This window comes from Pleurodeles waltl, chromosome 6 (assembly GCF_031143425.1).
Source record: "Pleurodeles waltl isolate 20211129_DDA chromosome 6, aPleWal1.hap1.20221129, whole genome shotgun sequence".
Taxonomy (NCBI): Eukaryota; Metazoa; Chordata; class Amphibia; order Caudata; family Salamandridae; genus Pleurodeles; species Pleurodeles waltl.
In genome coordinates this window covers 1,344,598,518-1,344,624,075 of record NC_090445.1, presented here as the reverse complement: position 1 = coordinate 1,344,624,075, position 25,558 = coordinate 1,344,598,518, and positions in this window count along the sequence as shown.

The following is a 25,558-nucleotide window of genomic DNA, read 5'->3' as shown; positions in this document are numbered from 1 at the left end:
AAATGGCAGCCATGGGTTCACAGCCAATATAGCCTAATAAATTTAGATCCTCATTTACAAGACGATGTTGCGTCAGATTTTTTGTGCTGCCCTACAACCCCCTTATGATGTCATGGATGCACTGTATTTACAAAACAGAGCTCCTTGGCACACATTTCAACATATGTGTCAGAAATTCTGATGCATCTGTGGGGCTAAATTAATGCTATGCTGTACTAGAGTCAATAAAATGATGCTATTCCAGCAATGCCAGGAGGCCCCCATTGAGAAAAGCCCTGCATCAGTTTTACACCTTCTCTGAGCAGGCAGTGAAATTCTGATGCAGTGAAGTCGCAGAATGGCACAGTGAAATGTTGTAAATTCACTGAGGTCAGTTCTGGGTGGCATTTCATGTGGGAACGCCTACCTGGAATACATTATACCTGGCACAGGTATAATGTGATGCAAGGCTTTGCAAAGTGATGCAATTGGCACAATGCTACAGTTTGTAAATGTGGAGCAGTATAGAGCACTGCTTGCATCACTGTTGCATCAAAAAGAAATGATGCAATGTGGCACAAAGGCCTTGTAAATTAAGCCTTTCATTGGAGGTGAAAATCAGTAAAATGTATTGTCTTTTGGATTAACTCTTGTAATTTCAAAGAAGCAGACAAAAGACAAACCTTAGGCATTTAAAAATCCCATCCTTCCAAGTGCATTTGCTCATGAATGTAGAAACATTCCTAATAAGCCAAAGGAAGGCATAGTATAGATGACCGTGCACTGAGAACATAAGCACAATTAAAATTTAATTTTAAGAAACTAGAAAAGGCTCTCGGGGGTTTTGTGCTACATTTTTTTATTTTTTTGCTAATGAAAAGAGTTATGTTTTGAAGAGCATGAGACAAGTGATTTTGGTGTGGCATAATGCTCAACATGTCCTACAAAATACAGCATAACAAAAATGGAAGACCTCTAGGAAAACCAGCAACACACTACAGACTTTCTTAGGAGGTGCAGGTCTAAATGAGTCTTGGTGGGATGTAGTTTTACAGAACTGTGGAGACTGAAAGGCATTCATTCTCCCACCCTAGGTACTGTTGATTAAGAAAGAACTTTGATCATGTAAAGCTTTATACCTTAGAAAGTTTGCCTTTCTAGTGCGCAGTTCCCCCTGTCAATAATTGGAAAAACAAATAGCATTGACCCAGCAGTCTTCCATTTCAATGTGATGTGAGGCTGTGTCACATTTCATGATAATCTGGCTTGTTTGATTACTAAATTAACGTTCAGATTCCTGCACAAATGTGAAAGATGACAAAGTTAATCTTAACCACTGTATTTACTCTGATTCAATTTAATTTGTACCTCATCTATACTGTTTCAGGTAGGGTCCAACAATATCAGACTAGTAGCAGGGCAAACTGAAACTGTTAGAACACTGCCCCTTTCTGAACAGGAACACAAGCAACAGCATACATGTTTCTTCCTCACTGATGCCTATATCTATCAAGGTTTTGCATTGCCCTTGCGCCCTTCAAGAGGACACAAGAGGTACACAAAACCTCAATGAGATTTAACGAGCCATGCAAGTCACCTTGCATGGCCCTATGTGCTTGATAACTCTAGAGTAATGCATGGCAGTGCAAATCGCTGCCTTGTTTTAGTTTGCAGCATGAAGGCGTGCCATGGGTGGAGTGTGGGTGTTCCCACGCATCCACGCATGCACTCTGACACATCCACAAATGTACCAACACTGGGAGGCCTGGGAATGTTTGAGATTTGTACACCTGTCTGCCAGAGGTGCAACTGAAAAAATATCTTTATTTCTCCTTGTGGTTTTCTCTTTCTAAGGGTGCTGCATTCTGCCTTTGAAAATTAGTTTTGTGGAGGAAAGTGCTAAGGGCAATTGGTCTCTTGATGAAGCTGTACCATCAACCAGTGGAGGGCGACAGGCATTTGGAGGAGAGAAACCAAGCCTCCTCCAAGCAGCTATGTCTGCTGCCAGCATCGCAATAGAAGAAGAGGCTGAGAAGAAAGTAGAGGAGGATGAAGAAGATAATACAGTGCTGGTCGAGGAGGAGGTGTCGGAGTGTCAGGAGAGCATTGTTGGCTCATAGGGCAAAAGACCAAAGCTTACACCAGATCCGCCCATCATTGCACGTCTCACTTTACCTCTGAGGATGGACCATTTCTAGCAGTCAGCCAACCAGCTACAGCATTCATTTACCCATACACAACCATGAACTCCTCACTGCAATTACATCCAAGCTAGGCATGTTGGTTCTCCTACACACTCCTCCTATGGCCTTTTCTGAAGCATCTGAGGTTCCTGGCACCCCTGGTGAGGAGCAGGTGTTCTCTAGGTGCCAATCTCCTCCCCACAGCCTCCCACATGCCACCCCTCCGTATGTTGGTAGACCCAATGGTCATATCAGAGGCCATCCCATGTGAAGGAAGCTGGCAGATGGTCCTGGTGGCTAGTGGGAAGATTACATTTTCCAACAGCAGGCTGATGTGAGGCAGGACATTCATCCCATAATGGACCCAACACACCTACCGGCAGCCCCTGCACAAGCCCCCCTGCCCAGTCATATCCTATACCTGTATAGACACCTGTGCAGCCACACTAACCCCTTGTATAGGCGCCTGCTCCACCTGTACAGCCACCATCACCCCCTACTCAGGCACACCCACCAGGTGTATAGGCAGATGCACCACACCCACCCACATATCAGCAACACCACAGTTAACACACTTACTCACAGATATCTCACCCCCACTATTGCAACGTCACAAGAGAGAGCCCAATGACTACTGTAATACATATTTTCCATTATTATGTGTAAAAAAAGATTTCTTCTACATTTCAATTGAGTTCTGCATTAGTTGATGATAGTGAATTGGTTCCTCTGGTTGTAAGCCATGCATGTCTCAATAAATGTTTGTAAGGCATGTAAATTAGTAGGACCATCTGTGTACCAAGGTATCACTGAAAACATAGCTAAACACCTACAAATGAAACCTCCATACTTTGAATATAGCAAAAATAATGAAGCACACAACACAGAGATATTAGTTTTTCAAAATTTATATGAGATAGTACATAAACTAAAAGGAACACTGTCCATTGGAAAGGTAGAAAGGAAATCAAATAAATTACAAACTGGCCCAATGGGGACATTGCGGTAGTTTGTAAATACAGGGTTGAGTGGGGGGAATGTTTTACACCACTGTAGCATCAATGGTGGCCCAAGGGGCTTGTAAAGGAGCCCCTTAGACTTTTGGTCTGTTTTACCTTTGTGAATCAGGCCCTACGTCTCAATCAAGCTTTTCTTAGTTGGCTTGTGTTTCCTTTGTGACCTGCAGGCCATAATTGGTGCTACTGGGCATGTTTTTTTTTCCAGGTAGGCTAACAGGGTGAGAGTTAGTTTTTTCGATGGTGGGGACAATTTGTTGCTGGTGGCAGGATGACTGTGATTCCTGCCTGCAAGCCATCAGTGCTTTAAAAATAAACAATACAAACCAAGTAGTTTTAAAGCATGTTTCAAAAGCATTTGTTTTTGAATTTGGGTAGTTTCTTCCATTTGAATGGTTGCTAGGTGGGGTGCTGACCATCTAGGCTTTTGAGCGGGTGGAGTTAGTGGTTTACTTTTGCTTGATTTAGAGTGTCCCAAACATATATGATAAAGACTGTTCACAATTCATAACAGTGTCTGTCTTTGTAATGTGATCTTTGCAACACATTTCAGTTTATCATATTACATAATACCATTGAATTGAGTGACAATTACAGGAAGTGACATATTCTAATTATGCACTTTCATGCTCTTACTGACCGTGGCCCTGACAACAATGCTATTAGTGAAACAAGAGGAAAGTCACCTGTACTTTGTCCTCTATATATGCAGCACAAGGTAAGATTATAGATGAAGTAACAATATAGTAATTTATTTTCTGTAGCATACACCACAAACTGATGTATTTCAAGGTGTTGTTATGCAATGATAAAAGAAAAGGAGGCATTGTGAACAAAATTTAATTGCTAGGATTACAAAATATGATCAAGTGGAAGCCAGTGTTGATGCAGGATCTCCTGGTGTTATGTTGCTAAAGGTTGATACAAATATTTGATCATTGTCATCCATTCTAGAATTAAATAATTTACCAAATCCTAACCATCCAAATATATATTCATTTAACTATGAGGCCATGTCTTCATCCATCTATACAATGATTGGGCAATATCCTACATTGAAAAATGTGTTGTAACATATTCCATATTTATAATTTATTTAAAAAATTGCAGTATGTGGCTGGTCTGCCAAAATTTGCCTGGGCTTCTTTTGCTTTCCAGGGTGGCCCCGTTGACCATAACCTGCCATGTTGGCATGTGAATTTGTGTGAACTGTCATTCATATTTAATCAATTGAAAACTGTGAAAAATGTGATCTCCTTATCTTAGAGGTAGCCTGAGATATGCATATCTTACACTTGGTTTATAACTCAGGTTCATGGCAATTTAACACTAGTGTGGTCCTCGGCACAGGGCAAAAGTGATAAAATTGTATCTCCTATGCAGGTTTCAATGGCCTCCCCTGATGGGTGGACATTAAGAAATGCAACTGCTCAATTTTGGATGTTGAATAAATAGGTCAATCACCTCTTTCTATTCTATTAAACAAAGTTTTGGGAATCACTATTGTTCTTGCAATAATTTGAGAGGTTGCATGAGGCAGGCATGACAAGTTGCCGCATCTGGGCTGTATCACAAACAACACTTTTTGTAAGAGGTGATTTAAGAAGCATCTGGGCTATGGCTTTTTTTCCGATTGGTTTCTTAGATAGTTGAAGGCTGAAGACAGTGGTGAATTGTTGCTTTTTTAGGGAAATGTCAAGGCATATGCTTCATTTGGTTGGAAATGTAGCAACATTTGTTGACTTATCTAAAGTGAACATCTAAACATAACGTAATAACATATGCAAAGCAACATAACAACACAATTGTAACATAGCAATGAACAGCGCTGCAAAAAAGTCAAAACGGAAAGCATCAGAACAGCAGTACAACATGACAAAATCTCTTTCCACTAATGCATCACAAAAACACAGCAACACAAAAAACAACAGAACACATCTGCACTACAACAAAATGCCATACAAGAAATGTGCAATAAAGTTCTTGTCAGACATTACCACCTACAGAATCCTGCTTTCATAAAACAGTGGTAAAATGTGTTCTGAGTAAAGACACCCAAGTTCCCACCAAGGACATGAATTGCATCAGTCAAAAATTATTTGTTATCCGACCCTCAATATTTTATTTGTTCGCTACACGGCATGTACCTGAATTGATAAACACAAAGGACATGAATTGCATTGGTCAAAATGTTTGTGTTCTGATCCCAAATATTTTAATTATTCCCTGCACTGAATCTATAAGCACTTCCACAGGTGAAGTATTCCCCAATCCCGTATGAGGACATATATTTGCATCCGCGAGCTTCATGCAGATGCATCTGAGCTTTAGTTTTTTTCTGTGCTTTAAAGAACCTATTTATCTTTCACTTCTTGGGATTTTCAGCCTCCTTCCTTACAGGCACTCTCTTTGAGTACATCTCAGCAATAATGCATTTCATCACTCATTTGAAGTGACTTATCTTTAAATATGGGCTCCTTTTTATGGGCAAGCGCAAAGAGCTCCGTCCAATGCTGTAATCTCTCTTTGGGCTTCTAACCATGCCCATGTCATGTCAGTCACTTTCATTGGTTCATGGGCTTGCCTTTTATAATCTGTTTGCTTTCATTTGTGAAAGGCATGCATACCTCATGCCTTTTCTGGTGTTTTGACCACCTTCACAGCACCAGTAAACTACTGAAACCATTTGAAGCTTGATGTTTTCAGCATGGTTTTTGGACTACTTTATCTTTTTATTTTCCACGCAGTGCGATTGCATTTTACATGGAGCGATCACACTGTGTTTTTTTCTTGTAATTTGTGTGGCAAGGAAAGTCCGGTTAGGAGTTTACAATGCTAATAGCTCTAACTCGAACAAATGTGAGACCCGTTGCATTGCAAATGCTAGTTTATGTTATGCGATGAGTTTTGTGTTCCTCAACATCTGTTCTTTGAAATGGGGGCTGGAGCAGATATTCAAATTAAATGTTGTCTGCTAACTTCATGATGTGCTGATGGTTTTACTGGGATTCAGCACCCTACCCGAATACTCTGAGTACCCTTAAAAAACCAATGGCTAAAAGTTTGAAATAGTGGTTTACTTTATTATTTCATAAGTTCAGTTGTTTGAAATGGCATTATTAGTTTGTAGTTCAAAAGAAGAAAAGCAATAAAACAGCGCGTTTCATTCTGGGAAATACACTCTCTGACTTTTTCAAAGCAAAATGCTTGTAAAGATGGCTTGTTGGACTAGCAACATAATTAGGCATTAATGAAAATGAGACACAATTAGGGCTAGTTGATGTAACCAAAAGATTGGTTTTTTTTTGTGATTTTGTCTGTGCATGACTGGTAACTATATTTGATCATCTTCTGATTCAAATTTTATGTCATCTTGAAAAGCCTTTTGCCTTGAAAAAGCTTTATGCCTTATTTCCAACTGAAACATGTTTTTTCATTGCTTCTTGTGTTTAGGACCATGGGGATACCACTTCAATAATTTGCATAAGAAATAATAAAGATTGCCACTGATGAGAGCTCTTGGAATTCATCCTTAGGTTACTCATTGGAGAGTGAAAAAAGTTGGTTGCTTCTTTAGCAACATAGCTTCATGTTTGCCACCCTTTTGTCTTAAACACAGAATGTTAAGCTTTCTAGTTGTTCATTAAAACACTGTGGGAAACTGCAATGGATTATTAGGGACAGACTGCAGCTTGTATGTAAGTGCATGTTTTGCTCTGCATATCAGAATGTTTTACTGAAATGGATGAAGAAGATATCTGAAAACTCACAGAAAATGTGTCATGTAAAAATCTTTTTTATTAGTTGAGGTGGATTGGTGTACACTGAGCTGAAATCTTTGGAGCTACAGCACAGGGTAGACAAGCTGAACTTAGTGAAAACCTTCAAATGCATTTAGAAGTATTAATACATTTAAAAAGTCAGACCAAAAATACAATAAACATACCACCCTAATATATAAAAATAGAAAAAATGTAATTAACAAATTGACACCAAAACAATTTAAGGGCAAAAATAGCCAAGAAGCACAAAGCACTAAATGTACTCAGGGGTTGCGTTAGACCGGGACATAGGTGTGATTTGAGGCCAACCGAAATGGAATGCGGGTTGGACATAAAAAGTAGATTAGCCTCACCTGGACCTAAAGGTAGGAATGTTTTAAAAAAAAATTCTAAGTCCCAATCTGAAAATAGACAGTTGTTTTTTTCTGAAGAAAAACCATTCTCTGTGTGGGACAAATCTGGAATTCAATCTGATGCAGTGGAGATGCTGTTTGGATATCTTTAGCAGTTGCCCTCCTTGAAGCTCTGGAGCTCTGAAGCAGAAGTGTCCAAAGGTCTTTTGGCACCCAAACAGCCATAAGAGTACAATTAAAAGGCTGGCAGGAACTCAGGGTGAACACTTTGAGACCCTCAGGGTGTCAAACAGAGGGCGCAGCAAGATCCACAGGTCCATTTGACACTGGGCATCAGAGAATATTGACAGAAATATCCTTTTCAGTATGTTCCTGAAGCCACTCAGGGGAAAAATCTTACAATTCTTGGAGAACCTTCTGTCCTTGGATTTCACTGCAATGTGTTTAATCTCCTCAGGTCCTTTTCACAGGTTTAAGATGCCTAGTGCAGTAGGTTCAGTCTGTTTAGTATTCTTTCACAAGTCCAACAGTGCTCTGATGAAGGTTTCTTGGAGTACCACATTTATCCTTGGCCACCAGCATCTGACGTGAGGGGGTGACTCCTGGACACTCCATAAACAAAGGTGTAAATGTTCCTGGGGCCAACCCTACCCCCTTTTTCAGTAGTTCCTGTTTGCTTTCATTTTCTAGAAGGCAAATGTCTTCAGTGAGACTAAAATGGGCTCTGAGGGCTGAGGGTGTGAGTGTCAAAGGGAAATCACCAATGTCCACCCATATCTAACAATAAAATCCAGTTTGAAACGTGCATTGCACCCAAAACAAGCACATAGAAAGAAATCTGGTAGGACAAGTGCAAGGTGCCAAACTTAGCATCCAAGTGAGTGTTACATGTGGCTAAACAGACCTCTCAAGCAGTATTTGAAATTTTATTGTCAAAGGATGCTCGAAGCCTCCATCTTTCATATTCTACAGTATGATGTTCTGAGGAATCACCTTTGCCCATTCAGTGCAGGCATTAAATGCCTCTTGGGCACCTCTTTCTGAGCTGAGCACAAGCTTTTATTAAAATTCCAACTTCGCTTTTCAATTGAATGTTTATTCATTTTTTAAAATAGAGATTTTTTAGGGGGTCCATTCTTGAGATACAATATTAGTATTTTAATTCGTACTCCGAATTTCTACATAGCAGATCTAGGCCTGTCATAGTAACAGTAGGTTTAGGGCCTTGTCACTGTAGGGACATGGTAACATTTATTTTCTATATGTCCCACTTTTGAATACTATGTACCCTACCTTGTGGGATACCAGGCCTACAAAAGGCTGACTTACTAATAATGATAAGGTAGGGTTTTACCTGTTCAAAAGGGTTATTTTAACAAGTTGTACTATAGGTTTTACTTTGCAGCAATAAGGCTACAACGATACTCCTAAAGCCATGTTAAACTTTATCACACTAGTGGATTGCACAATAAAGGCATCATTACAAGTTTGGCAGCCTCAGGTCCCCCATATTGGTGGTGGCGGTCGTACCGCCAACAGGCTGGCAAAGAAGACCTCCAAATTATGACCATGGCGGCATTCCTAATAGAATACAGCAAAAGCACCGCTGGCACTGCCACTTCAGTCAGACCGCAACAGATGAGGGAAGGCACCTGGAGGCCGGCAGAGATGCTGTTCCGAGTTTACACATCACCAAGATTTATGCTGGTTCGACCACCACAGAAATCCAGGTAGAAACGAACAGCGTAAGAGGATACACTGACCTTCAGGAAGCCATACTGATCCGCAGCCGTCATGGAACCAGAACTATACGTCAGCCCACTGCTCCTGCTTGCACAAAGGCAACACAATGTTCGCAGATGACAGCAGCAACCGTAAGTGCACACACTTACTTGTAACTGTAGTCTAAAGTCAATGTCTCTACTCTCACACAAAATGCCATCAGGAAGGGGGTGCAAGGGTGACAACCACATGCTACTACATACTGACATACACACTCAAATACAGACACACACACCTGCACATACACCGTACATGCACTATGGCAAACACACAAGTCAAACACACACACTTATGCATGGAAACACAGCACAGGCCCAGTTATACACGATAACACACAACATCTCACATACCATGCACTAAGCACGCACACTGTCTATACACACCAAGCCAAACAACACACCAACAAACACGTCAACACAAACACCACTCAATTGCACGACAACATAATTTTCCGAACAGACACATGCCCATCACACAACACACACTATCACTGGGGTCAAAGACACTGAACGTAACTTCACATACTGCACAAACAATCCAGGTAGCTCAAGCACCACACACACACAAACATTGACACACAACCAATGGTAGCCAGGAATAACTCCATGTAAGGAAATGAAATGCATGACAAAGATGTAACCAGTAAACCAACAACCGGTTGGTTGTAATTATTATTGAAAATCCAACTTTAGAAAAACAAAGGCCATAAACCAGTCCTGTGACAACAGTAAGAATGGACACAGTGCACATATGTGTGCCCCGAACTTGACTCCTGACTGCCAGGTAACCTCCATAGTAGGGGAATCAAGGGCCATGCAGATACCTCAGGGATTATCAGAGGGGTGGTAGCGGTGGGGAGCAGGGCTTAATTTTAGGAGCGGGGCTTTTGTGTTTGGCTTGGGATGAGGGGTTTAGACTTAGAAGAGGGTTGGCTTCTTTTGGGAGGGGAAGACTTTTTGGCAGGAGGAGGGCATGATACTTGCAGGGGGCAGGAGAGGCCTTTGAGGTTAAAGGGACAGACTTGGGGAGGAAAGCAACATGTTTAGGGGTCTCACTGGGGAGAGGAGTAAGTAAAAGGGCAAATTCTGAAAGGAAGGCTTTCTTAGACACACAGGGATGGTCATAGCAACAGGGTTGGGGTGTAGAGGGAGAGGGAGTGACTGTAAGAGGTATTGGTGTGGAATTTCCTGGGTTTCATGTTTGTTTGAGGTATGCTTGTGGGTGCTGGGTGTCTGTTGGGTGAGTGAGTGTGGGTTTTTATGTGTCTAGGGATGAGAGGGGTAGAGGTGCTGGGGGATGCCATGCTGGGTGGGTGACAGTCTGTTGAGGTGGTGACTGCAGGTATGGTGGATGTGTTGCATGTAGGAGTGTCAGTGGTTGTGGTGTCTGTCAGTGTGGTGACTGGGGTGGGTATCGGAGGGGCTTCTGTGGTACTGTCTGTGGGTAGAATCAGTATAGTGGCTGGATCTGTGAATGTTGGTACAGTGATTGTTGGTGCTGCAACAGGTGTGCTGTGTGTGATGCTGGGGAGATGGGGGTGTCAGGGCAGGTTGTCACTGCTGCTATGTGTGCATCTGAATGTTGCTTGTATGCATGCCAGTGGGGTGTCTTGTGGTGCTTATGTCTGTCTGAACTACCCTTCGATGTTGAGGTGGATGCAAACCTTTCTGTTTGTGTGCTTTGGCTGGGAGTCTGGGAAAAGGGGCTTGGGTTTGGATAGAGGTAGGTGGTGGGGGATGGTAGACCAAGGATGATTGGCTTCTGTAAGTGTGGAGGCCAGAGGCTGAAAGGATCTCTGTAGACCAGCCAGTGCACCATGAATGCTCTCCAGGACTCATTACTCTGTTGGAATTGAGTTTCCAGCCCCTAGATGGCATTCACAAGGGTCGACTGATCCACAGAGATGGACCTCAGGAGGTCAATAGACCCCTTACTGAGGGCAGTAGAGCTAACAGGGGCTGGGGCAGAGTTGCCTGTGGCAAAGGAGACGCGCCCCCACTTGGGTGAGCAGGCACGACCAACTTGGTGGGGAGCTACAGGGAGGGGCGTGGTAGAAATGGGGGTGGTGGACTGAGATGTTACTGGGGTGGTCCCAGATGGGTCCACCACTGCCAGGGAGTGTCCACTGGAGGAGGATTCTGATGATGATGAACTGGATCCTGTCTCCCCCGTGGCACTTACCTCACCCTCCAGGCCCCTGGGTTCCTCGGATGGTAGTATCATGACTTCAGGTCCTGTGGTCAGCAGCTTCCGCACTCATCTGTGCTCCGTCTCCTTCTCCTTGCGATGCTGATGCTGGAAAACAGAAAGAGAGGTAGGGTCATCATATTCTTTACAAATACTAACATCACACTGTACATATCAATCACATTACAACCACTGGTACTAAACCAGAGGTAAAACCAGGTTAGTCACAACTAGGTACCACCTATACCCCTACATTACAACAATGTCAAACACCAGCCAAGCCACCTATCGCATAGCTACTATACCATCATATGAGTAGAGCAATCACAATAAACATTCTATGACAACCTGACTTCTCAACATGAACCAGAGTCTCTATCCACAGAAACAAAGTCAACTAACAACCAAGCAATGTGAAATGGTTCCAACATTCAGTTCAACATATTGCATACACATAAACCACATACACCTAAATTTGTAGCTTATGTCATGCACCAGTAAAGGAACTAGATCATGTGTCAAAGACAAGACAGCATGTTGCATAGAAGCCAAAAACATTTCATGTCACACAGTCCACCAACCTTACTATTGACATTTGCAAACATGCAACAACTATACCTGACTTTACAATAATTGAGCATGATAGTCTAAACTCAAGTCAGCAACACATGGCCCAAAAGTCAGGTAGGAAAGGGGGATACATACTTTGTGGAGCTACTCATTTAAGTCATTCTCCACCTGTAAACTAAGTCATGTACACTTATAGGGGCAAACTTAGCCCACAGGATTTACTCACAGACAAGGCAAGTTATCAAACCATCACCTTAAATAAAATGCACACTTGCCATGTGCATGAAGGCTACATACAGTGTCGCGTAGGCTCTCATTATTCTAATGAGACTACTGGATTTTGAGCAGCAAGATCGTCCACAGTGTGGGAGACTGAGTCTGACCCACAGTGGGTGACACCTGTCACTCCAAATCCGGGCTTTCCTCCGGCTAACTAGCATTGCCTCATCTCTCCCGAAAGGTAGAGATGATTGGGCAACCGAGCGCATGACATATTATACTTCTCAGGGAAGTTGTGGTCACTCAGGTCACATCCGGTTCTCTCATTCACAATTCAGTCTCATATATAAGTGACAATGAAAGCAGTATAAGTTTTAATGATTGGTTTAATAAAACAACTGCATTTTGGATAGCAAAGCGTGAGCTGCAATACCCAGAACGACACAGCACAATAATATTAAAATGGTGACTATGAGAGTGAAGCATACGAATAATGCTATCATATTGCCACTTGAATCGATGGACTATTTTCTATCTAAATCATATTTTGAGCACGGCATGTTACGCTCTAATCCTGCCTTTCAGGTTCCCCCGGGAGGACATCAACCCTCATACCTGAGCAAAGGCCTGTAGTCTGAGTTAGCATCTGCAGTGAAGCATTCAGCATACAATTGTGGTTCCCTGGTTGGGATCTCCCTCTTAACGTGTAATGGGACTAAGAAGTATTTTTATAACAACACAGCTAATGTTCTAAGAAAATGTCCCTAAGGATGTGTATTTTCTACGAATGTTGGAGACTAAACTTCTACCACGTTCACTGGCAATGTACCAAACTGTGGCCTTGACTGAAGCACAGAGTGATCAAGAATGCGGTTTTTGAGAACACAGTGCTGGGCTAAGCAAAACAGTTAGAAAAAATTAAAACAAGATCGTAAAACTGGTTATTGTAAAAATAACAATGCGAAGCTGAATAAAATATATCTAGGTCATGGTGCATGGCTAGTGTATCAGTGTGCCTAGTGTGCCTAGTGTGCCTAGTGTATCAAACTAACGTGCATGGAGCTATAACTAAAATGGCTACACAACACCCTCCCCTTGTCGGTTGAAAGTGGTTCAAGCCAACATTAAAATCTCTCAACCTAAGATATATATATAAAACCCTAGTCAATTTTGACAAGTTCAAAGGACACACAAGCATACTACGTGGCAATTTAAAACATAAGCATGTGACTTGTAACCGAATTCAAAAGACATGTAAATTTAGAAAAGTTCCAAATTAAGTACGAGTCATGGAAAGTAGGAGATCTTCCACTTCGGCAGATGACAGAACCAGAAAGTCCGTGCCAAAAATGATTGAGGAGCAAGTGTGTTCCATAGCCCCAGTATCAACCAAGGCGGCATCCCGTGGAGTGCCCATTGATGAGTTGATGACAACTTACTCCAGGAAGGGTAACTCATAATCAGCTTCACGTAGCAAACGCAGCATCAGTGCACATGTCTGTTAATGAACCCTCAGCGAGAACATCAACAGATCAGCATCCACTGCTGGGGGGAGCTGCTGTGAAAGACAAACTTCCAGTGCATGTTCAAAAGAGCACCAAAGGCACCGGAACATGGGCTGCACACAATACAAAACCGGTCTGAATGACAAAGACCAGTCAAACTCCAAATGCTCCAGGAGTGTTGCTCCAAAATGCTGCATCATACGTTTATGGCACAGCTGCGCTGATGGGAGCGTCGTCATTCGTCCTGGTAGCGGCGGGACAGCCATTGCGCATAAACAACAGCAACAGCAGAATGCCGGCTAATAAAGCCAAAGTTATCGGAAATCCCCCAAAAATACTTCAGAAAATTGAATGGATAGCTGAGGGTATCAAATTGAATATGGAAGAGAAGGTGTGAACAAAACCAGAACCAACACCTTTGAAAAAATGTGCTATTCCAGTCATGCTGGATGCATTAAATATTCGTCCCACGAGTTCACCAAAGTGTCTCGGAAAGTTCGTATTTAACAGGGACTGTATTTCTGCTGATGACCTTGCCACTTGAAGTGCGTAGGTCTCGCGTGCAGATGTAAGGGCCACATGCGTTTGAAACAATAAAGCCTTGAGTCTACTCAACTTGTCAAAATTCACGTTTGAAGTAGCAATGTAAGGCCAGATATCAGCTACCTCCTTAAATTTAGTGGGGGGAAACAGTACGCTTCCACAGCATGTAACGACCTTAGAGACCGAAACAACGTAAACTATTCCGGCTTGCATGACACAACAGTCTCCTCTATTGAGAAGGACGTAGCTGCCGTTTGAAAGCACCTGGAACGTAGGTCTAATCAAGGGGACTGGAACTCCCTTCAAATAACAAGCCAAGTTTGCAGCCGAGGCGTTACATACCCCATGCAAGCAAAGCTGTTTACAAATCATAGAATGGCTGACAGAAGTCCCGCATACACTACCGCTAAGAAAGACCTCCTTCATGCCTTTGACACATTTGTACAAGAAGGGAAGCTCCCACACCTCATGGATGTAACTATCTCCCAGCTTTTCATATCTGCCCACCGGAATGTGTTTCAAACAGGAGGTGAATTGCAGTGTGGAAATAGGCAGATTAAAAACCCTGTGTATTAACCACTCTGCCAATGGTATTTCGGCCACGGTAAAAGGCAACTTTTTAAATTTCTCGATGTTAAGCATGACATAAGTCACTTCTTTCTTAGCCAGTATTTGTTGTTGTCGCATTAGATTAAAAGAAGAAAATATCTTCCTTGCACTGACGTGCTGCCATGGAACGCGACCCGCCTTCAATGTTTGAAGCGTCCAACCCAACTGCATAATAGACCTGATCTGACTGTCCATGGTATAACGAAGACTTATCAGATTGTATAATGTCTATAGCAGAAGAGACAATGTTGTTGATTGTGAATATCCGGTCGGACAAGGAGTAAATCCTATTATCCACAACAGCTAATGTCTTTTTTAGATTTTCCTGATCTATTTGCCTTAACCGGGCAGCAGCATTCTGTTGGGAAAGTTTCCATATTTCATTGTATACTGCATATAGGAAACACTTCCTATGTGGTGTTCTGGGGCCTGACAAGAAATCTTGTAAGTCAGTGGAGTTAGACAGGAGATTGAGGTGTTCTTTAACCTCGTTTATGTGAGGATGATTTTAGCCACTGTTGGCATAATTTCCCTACACTATGGTGGTCATTACAACCCTGGCGGTCGGTGTTAAAGCGGCTGTAAAACCGCCAACAGGCCGGCGGTAAAAAAAATGGAATCACGACCGTGGCGGAAACCGCCAACATAGACAGTCACTTTAACACTCCGACCACCACGGTAGTACAAATAAACACCGCGGCGGTAACCGCCAACAGACAGGTGGAGGACAAAGTACCGTCCAAAGTATTACAACAGGCCAATCTGCCACCTTTCCTGGGGCGGATTCACCGCAAACAAAAACACGGCGGAAACAGGACTTGGAAGGGAAAACGCTCACCTCTACACACCCCACGAGGAACCAGGACGACATGGAACTGAAACTCCAGATTCTCCCTGCCTTTGTCTTCCTGCTCCTCTACCAGGAGCACGAACGCCGGCGACGACCAGGGTGAGTACTGCACCTAGGACACAGGGGAGGGAAAAAAGAGTGACACACACATGCAACATCCCCACCCACACCCCCACCCTCACCCACTACAAGACACACACTAATACATATTGATATATTACAGTTGCACCCACCAACCGCCCCAGAAGAATGCAAAGACAAAAGGAAATGATTTGAACGTTTGTAATCTATTAAAATCCAGTACTCAAAAATATATATACACTACAAGCAAATATATACACCAAGAATACAAGTCCAGGTATTGCACCATTAAAGTCCGTGGACCACTGGGCCCAAAATGCATGGGCGAGGCCCACACTCAATACCCGATCAAAATGGAGAGAACACTGCGGGGGCATCAGATAGAAATACAACAGGCACCTCAGGGGGAAGGGAAGAGGGGGCACCTCAGCTGGATGAGTGCACGACGCCAGATCCACGAGGGAGCTCCATGCCCATTGATGTATCCTGGGGAGTGCAAAGCCACAGTCTCACAAGTCTTTTCAGTGGGTGGGTTTCCCACTGCTTTATCCTGGGATGTGAAAAGCCACAGTCTCACAATTCTTTTCAGTGGGTGGTTTGCCCACTGCTTTATCCTGGGGAGTGCAAAGCCACAGTCTCACAAGTCTTTCCAGTGGGTGGTTTGCCCACTGCTCTATCCTGGCGAGTGCAAAGCCACAGTCTCACAAGTCTTTTCAGTGGGTGGTTTGCCCACTGCTTTATTCTGGAGAGTGCAAAGCCACAGTCTCACAAGTCTTTTCAGTGGGTGGTCTGCCCACTGCTTTATCCTGGGGAGTGCAAAGCCATAGTCTCACAAGTCTCTCAAGTGGGAGGTTTGCCCACTGCTTTATCCTGGGGAGTGCAAAGCCACAGTCTCTCAAGTGGATAACAGTCTCCACTGGTTCTGGAGGGGGCTTTGTGCCCAGAGTGCTTCATCCTGCCAAGGACAGAGGTAGTAGATGTCTTTCTCCACTGGTTCTGGAGGGGTCTTTGTGCCCAGAGTGCTTCATCCTGCCAAGGACAGAGGTAGTGGGTGTCTTTCTCCACTGGTTATGGAGGGGGCTTTGTGCCCAGAGTGCTTCATCCTGCCAAGGACAGAGGTAGTGGATGTACCTCTCCACATGTTCTGGAGGGGGCTTTGTGCCCAGAGTGCTTCATCCTGCCAAGGACACAGGTAGTGGATGTATCTCTCCACTGGTTCTGGAGGGGGCTTTGTGCCCAGAGTGCTTCATCCTGCCAAGGACAGAGGTAGTGGATGTCTTTCTCCACTGGTTCTGGAGGGGGCTTTGTGCCCAGAGTGCTTCATCCTGCCAAGAACAGAGGTAGTGGATGTCTTTCTCCACTGGTTCTGGATGGGGTTTTCTGCCCAGAGTGCTTCATCCTGCCAAGGACTGAGGTAGTGGATGTCTTTCTCCACTGGTTCTGGAGGGGGCTTTGTGCCCAGAGTGCTTCATCCTGACAAGGACAGAGGTAGTGGATGTATCTCTCCACTGGTTCTGGAGGGGGCTTTGTGCCCAGAGTGCTTCATCCTGCCAAGGACAGAGGTAGTGGATGTCTTTCTCCACTGGTTCTGGTGGGGGCTTTGTGCCCAGAGTGCTACAACCTGCTAGTGTCAGCCTCACTAGCGTCGGAGCGTTCTGCGCTCATTGGCCTGCGGTGCTGGTGGCGGCTTTGTCCTGTGAAGTGGTGCTGGTGGCGGCGGTGTCCTGTGAAGCAGTGCTGGTGGCGGTGGTGTCCTTGGCAGCGGTGCTGGTGGCAGCCTTGTCCGCCGTGCAGGTTTACAGCGACTTGCCTTTCTTTCTGTGCCCCTTCCCCACCTTGGATGGTGGCGCAGCTGTCTTCCCACTCCCAACTGTACTCCTGGGAGAGCCTCTGGTGCCAGATGTCTTGCCTTTCTCCTGCCGGGCAGTGGCCAACTTTTTATGCTTCTGAGGTGGGGGACTGTCTGTGGTCTGGCTCCTTGGCACACTGGCTGCCCTGCTGCTTGGCGCACTGCAGAAGCCGGTTACTGCTGGCACCACTGTTCCCGTTGATGTGGTGGCTGAGGTGCTGGGTTGGGACCTAGAAAGGCGGGCCCTAGGGGACTGAAGGGTTGGGGAGGTGAGGGGAAGAGGTCAAGGTTGGACAGGAAACGTTTTTTAGACACACTTGTATGGGTAGATGGAGGGGGTTTGGGAGTGGAGGAAGAGATAGTGGTTATAGGAGGTGTACGCTTGCTGACTTTGGGTGAAGGTGCATGGGCTGAAGGCTGTTGTGAGGTGGATGGCTGTTGGGTGGGTGTGTGGCTGCGTTTGTGTACCTTGGGAGGTGGGCTCACAGACACACTGGTAGAGGACACAGGGGATGTGTGAATGGTAGTGGGGATGGTGAGTGCACGTGAGCGGTGTGTGGTGATGGGTGTGCTGGTGATGGACTTAGTGGCTGAAGATATAGTGCATGCAGGTGTAAGTGGAGACGAGACAGGGAGGGAGGAGGGAGACGAGGAGGAGGGGGACACAGTGGAGTCAGTGGATGTTGGTATGTGTGAATGGGTATGATGCTTGTGTGAGTGCCTGTGGGATGTGTGGTGCTTATGTTTGCCAGAGCTTCCCTTGTGTGTTGGGCTGTGTGCATGCTGGTCTGAGGGTGTGCTTGGGATAGGCTGAGGTACTGGGGATTGGGGCTGGGTGGAGGAAGGTGGAGGGGGGAGGCTGGACACAGGGACAATGGCTGCCATCAGTGCTGAGACCAGAGTCTGAAAATCTCACTGTTGGGCTGCCTGACCAGAGTGAATGCCCTCCAGGTATGCATTGGTCTGTTGCAACTGCCTCTCTACACCCTGGATGGCATTCAAAATGGTAGACTGCCCAACAGTGAGGGATCTGAAGAGGTCAATGGCCTCCTCACTGAGGGCAGCAGGGCTGACAGGGGCAGCGGCTGAGGTGCCTGGGGCGAAGGAGATGCCCACCGTCCTTGGTGAGTGGCAACGGGGCACACACTGGGAGGGTGGTGCTGGTAGGGGGGTGGCGGCTGTACTTGTAGATGCGGTGGGCACAGAGGGGCCCGCCACTGCAAGGGAGCTCACATCAGAGGAGGAGTCCGTGTTGCTGTTCTCAGCTCCCATCCCCGCCGTGGAGCTCCCCTTGCCCTCTGTCCCACTGGTGGCTTCAGACTCCGTTGTGTCGCCCTCTAGGGCCATGTGGGATGCAGCTCCCTCCTGCTCCGGTGGCACAGCTCCTCCGTCTGATGATGCTAATGCTCACAAGAACAGGGAGACCACAAAAATGGGGGGGAAGACAGAAGAAAGCCATGTTCAGTGCATGCAATACCGCTACCGTTGGCGGACACTACAGACACAGAAGCCCCCTGCACTACACCGTGCACTTTGAGTACCCTAATTAATCACAGGGTCATGGGTTACAAGGCCTATGCCCGATTGCTGCACACAGGGAAGTCACAGGAGCCTGACTAGGTGTAGTTGGCTCTGAACACAGGTGTGGGGGTGCCAAATGGCCTGCCTTACGAAGGGACCTTGCCTATTAAACACACCCTGGCCTAGGGGAACCCACAGCCCACCTCCCCTACCCAGACACCTCCAATGCGTCCAGAATCAGCTGAATGAGAGTGTACTCACCCCCTTGTGGCTGCTGTGATGCCCTCAAGTGCCCATCCAATCCCGGATATGCCACCGCCAGGATCCAAAACATCAGGGGGGTGATGGTGCGACGGGCACCCCTCCCACGTTGGGAGGCCATCCCCAGCTGGTCCTCTGCCGTCTTCTTGCTCCAGCGGCGAATGTCCTCCCATCTTTTCCGGCAGTGGGTGCTCCGTCTGTGGTGGACCCCCAGGGTCCGGACTTCCTTGGCGATGGCACACCAAATATCCTTCTTCTGGTGGGCGGTGACCTACAGGAATAGTACAGGGGAAAAGGAGAAGATACAACCGTCCGCACCGTCACAGTCATTGGCCCGCATCCCTACCCTTGCCATGACGCACATCCACTCACCGTCGTTTCATGCACGCCTCATTCTCCCCCCCAATCTTCCATCCACACCACTCCACACAGGCATTGCCCATACAGTATGCTCACAGTGTACTTACCTGTTTGTCTGGAAGACCGTAGAATAGCATGTACTAGGGTAGGACCCCAACCACTAGTTTCTCCAACTTCTCTGTGCTGAAGGCAGGGCCCCTTTCTCCAGACACATGAGCCATTGGCTCTTCCAGACTGAGGTCACAGCAGCACTTGCAGTGTAGGTCCTCTCCTGTAGAAGATCAGGTATCAAGTGAGTGAACAGAAAGAATATGGCGGTCACGTCTGCGGCGGTGCGTACCATCACCACCGGCGCACATCGTCATTGGCTTTTGGGACCCATGGGGTCCAATGTTAACCAATGCAGGATTGCGCCGCGGTCTTCGACTGCCTACCGCGATGGTGTACAATGCTAGCGCAGTTCCCTCATATCTACTTGTCCCACATTACAGGTCAGGTAGCCGCCATTCATGGGGCCACGTGGCATTATTTTTAAATGTGTCACACATATCTAGGCCTTGCATACACACTAAGACAGGCACATAGAGGATTTCAAAACTTGTGGAATAAAGTTGTGTTTTTGTACCTCAGTGTTGGCTGACCCTCTGCTCGCTGTTCTCCTCCATAGAGCACGTCTGCTGGGGCCGGTGAGGAGATGGCGGCATCCTCCGGTGTACAGACCTCTGGTGGACCTGTCGACAATGGAAGCGCAACATGTAATTGTCACCTACAGACTGGACCGTGCCACAATCCAGGAACTTTGTGCCCAGTTGGAGCCAGACTTGATGTCAGCTATCCGCCATCCCACAGGAATCCCCCCTCTAGTGCAGGTCCTGTCAGTTATCCATTTCCTGGCAAGTGGGTCTTTTCAGACGACAGTGGCCATAGCATCAGGGATGTCCCAGACTATGTTCTCCAATGTGTTGTCCCTAGTGTTGTCTGCCCTGCTGAAACACATGCCCAGCTACATCGTTTTCCCTCAGGTGGAGGATTTGCCTACAGTGAAAGGTGACTTCTATGCCCTGGGACATATCCCCAACATCATTGGTGCCATTGGTGGGACACATGTGGCCTCAGTCCCCCCCGCAGGAGTGAACAGGTGTACAGAAACCAGAAGAGTTACCGTTCGATGAATGTGCAGATGGTGTGTTTGGCCGACCAGTACATCTCCCATGTGAATGCCAAGTTTCCTGGCTCAGTGCGTGACGCCTTCATTTTGAGGAATAGCAGCATCCCTTATGTGATGGGGCAACTCCAGAGGCACAGTCTGTGGCTATTAGGTGAGGATATGGACCCTATACAGTGTGATTAGGTGCTGGGTCTGGAGATATCCCTAAGAGTTAGTGTGTGTCTAACAGATTTCCCTTGACATTTGCAGGTGACTCTGGTTACCCCAACCTGTCATGGCTACTGACCCCAGTGAGGAATCCCACGACAAGGGCAGAGGAACGCTACAATGAGGCCCATGGGCAGACTAGGAGGGTTATAGAGAGGACCTTCGGCCTCCTGAAGGCCAGGTTCAGGTGCCTCCATCTGACAGGTGGTTCCCTATTCTACTCACCAAAGAAGGTGTGCCAGATCATCGTGGCCTGCTGTATGCTTCACAACTTGGTTTGCGACGACTGCAGGAGGATGGTCCAGATGGAGGTCTTGTGGCAGCTGTGGAACCTGTGGACAGTGAAGACGAGGAAGCAGAAGAAAAGGATATCGACAACAGAAACAAGGTGATTCATCAATACTTCCAGTGAGACACAGGTAAGAAGACATCACTGCCTGCTACATCTGATACCCTTGTTCTACCTCTCATCTGTCTGTCACTTTCACCCTGTGAATGGACCCTGAGTTGTCAGTTTCCCTTTCAATTTCACAGATGTGGGTCCCGCTGTGTGACATCTGCTTTGTTTCCTCATGGACTAGAGCTGTGTGACAATACAATGGATATAGCTGTTTTCCACAGTTATTGCAAATACACATTTTCGAAAGCACAGACTGACTCCAGATAGTTTTGTGATTTAAGGGTGTTTATTTAAGTGCTAAATAGTAGAGGGTGTTGTCAAATGGCCAGGTGTGATGGTGGAGGAATGTCCATGGCAGAGTCCAGTCTATTAGTCTCACAGGTGCATTGTCCAAAGGGGCATAGGAAGTGGAGCTGGGGCAGTTTAAGGATGGACAGGGTGACAAAGTGTGACAGAAGGATGGCATTCAGGGTAGTCTCATTTTTTGGCGGGGGTCTTGGCATTGTTCTCTGTCTTTGTCCTGGATCTCAGGGACCGCTTGTGGGGTGGTTCTCCATCTGCAGGGGGTGGGGTGCTGGTGTTGTGGTCCTGTGGCGGTGCCTCCTGTCCACTAGCGCCGGCGGAGGTGGTGGGCACTTCATCGTCCAGGCTAGTGTCAGGGGCCCCTTGTTGTGCCACAGTGTCCCTCCTGGTGTTGACAAGTTCCTTCAGCACCCCTACAATGGTGCCCAGGGTGGCATTGAAGGACTTGAGTTCCTCCCTGAACCCCAAATACTGTTCCTCCTGCAGCCGCTGGATCTCCTGAAACTTGGCCAGTACCTTTGCCATCGTGTCCTGGGAATGGTGGTAGGCTCCCATGATGTTGGAGAGGGCCTCGTGGAGAGTGGGTTCCCTGGGCCAGGCCTCCCCCTGTCGCACAGCAACCCTCCCAGTTCCCCTGTGTTCCTGTGTCTCTGTCCCCTGAACCGTGTGCCCACTGCCCCCAGGTCCCTGGTGATGGTGGGGTGGTGGGTTAGCCTGGGTTCCCTGTAGTGGTGGACACACTGCTGCTTGACGTGACCTGGGGACAGAGGTATGGGCCCACTGGGTGGGTGCTGTGATGGTGTTTCCTGAGGGGGAAGGCTCTGTGGTGGCCTCTGACTGTGTCAGGGGAACCGACTGTACTGAGGTCCCAGATGGGCCAGGCTAGTCATCTAGATCCAGTTGGACAGAGCTGCTGTCATCACTGTGGGCCTCTTATGTGGGTGGAGTGGACATGTCTGGAACCTCCTGTCTGGTGACGTTGGGTAGGGGTCCTGCTGGGGTGTAAAGGCATGATTATTGCATCTGTGTGTGCCATGGTGTGAAATGGGTGGGTGACCCTGTACCCCAGTGCTTGCATTCTTGTGTAGGACCTTGTGTGCTAAATGTTTAGGGGTCTGTGTGGGTATGTGCAGTGGCCATGCATTGGTGATGCATGCAGGGCTTGGTGTTGGGATGTGTGGTTTGTGATAGTGGGACATGTGTGAGGAGTTGGAGTGATGGGGTGAGGGTGGGGGTATGTGATAGCATGCAGGTAAGGTGGGGGATGAAGTAGTTAAAGATTTGCCTTACCAGAGTCCATTCCTCCAGCTACTCCTGCGAGGCCTCAGGATGCAGTATAGCCAAGACCTGCTTCTCCCATGTTGTTAGTTCTGGGGGAGGAGGTGGAGGTCCGCCGCCAGTTCTCAGAACTGCAATCTGGTGTCTTGATACCACGGAACGTACCTTCCCCTGTAGGTCGTTCCACCTCTTACTGATGTCATCACGTGTTCTTGGGTGCTGTCCCACTGCGTTGACCCTGTCCACGATTCTGCGCCATAGCTCCATCTTCCTAGCTATGGTGGTGTGCTGCACCTGTGATCCGAATAGCTGTGGCTCTACCCGGATGATTTGCTCCACCATGACCCTGAGCTCCTCCTCAGAAAACCTGGGTGTCTTTGCGGTGCCATGGGGTGGTGTGGGTGATGTGTGGGGTGGTGTGTGTTGTGATGTGTGGGGTGATGTTTAGGGGTGTGCGGTGTTTTGTGCGTGGATGTTGTGTGAGTGATGGTGTTGAGTGCCTGTGGATTCTAGTTTGTAGATGGTGGGGTCTCTCTCTGGACTTCAAACGCAATTGTGGTCGTAAGGGTTTGTGGGTGATGTGGTTGTGTGTTTTATATTGTATTGGGTGTGTGGGAGTGGTGTGTGTATGTGTATCAGGTGTGTGTATTTCGAATTGTCCAATGTGGTAGTGTTTTGGATATGTGTGTATATTTTGAGTGCAGCGGTGTGTACCGCCAATGGAATACCGCGGTTGAAAGACCTCCACGTGGATTCGTGGGTCGTGATAGTGTGGGCGTATTCCTGCTGGCGTGACGGTGTTGGTTTTGTTTTCGCCAGTTTATCACTGACCTTTGGTGTGGTGGACTTGTGTGGGTGTCTGGATTTTGGCGGATTCAAGGCTGTGGGTCGTAATAGCTGTGGCGGAATTCCGCAGCCGCCGCGGTGTGTTGGCCGTCTTCTGCACAGCGGTAAGTGGCATTTACCGCCAATGTTCTAATGACCCCCTATATGTTATAATGATATCTGCATGTTCTGGCGATATATAGCTAGGGTCTGGCCTACTCATCCTAAACCCCCCTGAGGAGTTAATAAAATGTTGATGATACCCATTGGTATCTATCCGCCACAATAACCACCCGCCTGGACAAGTCAGTGAAGCATTAAATGTACCATTCTGGATCCACTCATCAAGCTCATCTTCAGTTGCATTCGTGTATTTTTGTCATTTGTAAAAGATTTCAGGGGTATACTGGGCATGTTTAATTCCCTAATTTTCACTAAGCCTAAACAACTCGTTTGTTGCACAGTTTCATTTAAAAAGATCATTTGAACAGGAATGAGACATGCTCTAAACAATGTTTCTTTTCCCTTAATTTGCCATTTTTTTGTTCCCCAGACACTTTTCAGTTCAATTGATTTGTACCAATATTCATAGACCTCTATTGATAACCGGGAAACAAAGGATTCTGAATATATAAATTTCGTATTAGCAATAACAGGTATATACCCTTAGTAGGTGGTACCTTAAAGTAATATGACTCAGCATTCTTTTGATTGTGCCCAGAAAAATATACACTTTTTCAGAATATGTTTTAGAACTCCCTTGCGGTGGAGTTGGACAATGTTCCCATTGCGTGTAATTAAATACCATTGTGGAACTGCTCGCTCTATGTAAGAAGTGGTGCCCATGATAATTATAGCAAAACATATCACCATAATTTTCTTTGAATTGGTAAACATCTTCGTTTTCAAAGACAGTATAATATTGCAACTCTGTCTTCATAGAATCAACTGTTTTCACATCCCAATCATCAGATACAATGCCTGGTATTACTATATCCTTCATTGATAATTTGAACACATACGGTATTTGAATAATTTCCGAGGGACCATATATATCAAACATCACTTTGTCCCAAACAATCCCATCAGGAATTGGCACTGCGGAAATGTTCACAAAGGATAAGTCTCTTCGGACCATATGTGATGAAAAATGTGGTTTCACAACCTTCTCCACCTGTTCAACTGTTTATCTTTCAGGAAGAAAATGACCATGTATTAATAAGAAAAAGGTAATAACACAACCAATCCAAAGTAGAAAGGCTAGGACAGTCAGAGAAAGCCATAAATAGTTCCATGGAAAAATGAAATATATTTCTTTAAGCCAGTTTTTAGCTTATGTGCACTTGACAAATCAGCTGTCGAAGAGGCGAATGAGTCAGAGAAATCATTGTTGAAGTCGGCAAAATAACCAGAGGCAGTTCGTGCAAATGGAGTAGCCGTTGTCAGTGGTGGAGTTGGTGTTTCCTGTGTTGGCACACTATAGACAGCACCATCCGTTTGGCTTGTAGTCGAGTTGACTTGGTCAAATGTTTCTAAGTTAGTTAATGTTAGTGGAACTAATGCAAGATCATCTTCCACCCTCCCCAAGCTCGGAGAGGTATCAGTGTTGGTATAAACAACTTGTAGTGGAACTTCTTCATTAGTAGTGAGAGGGATTCGGGAACTACTGGATGTTCCTCTTGGTCGGCTGTGCAGGATCGGCCACATGGTGTAGTTTGACATTGTCA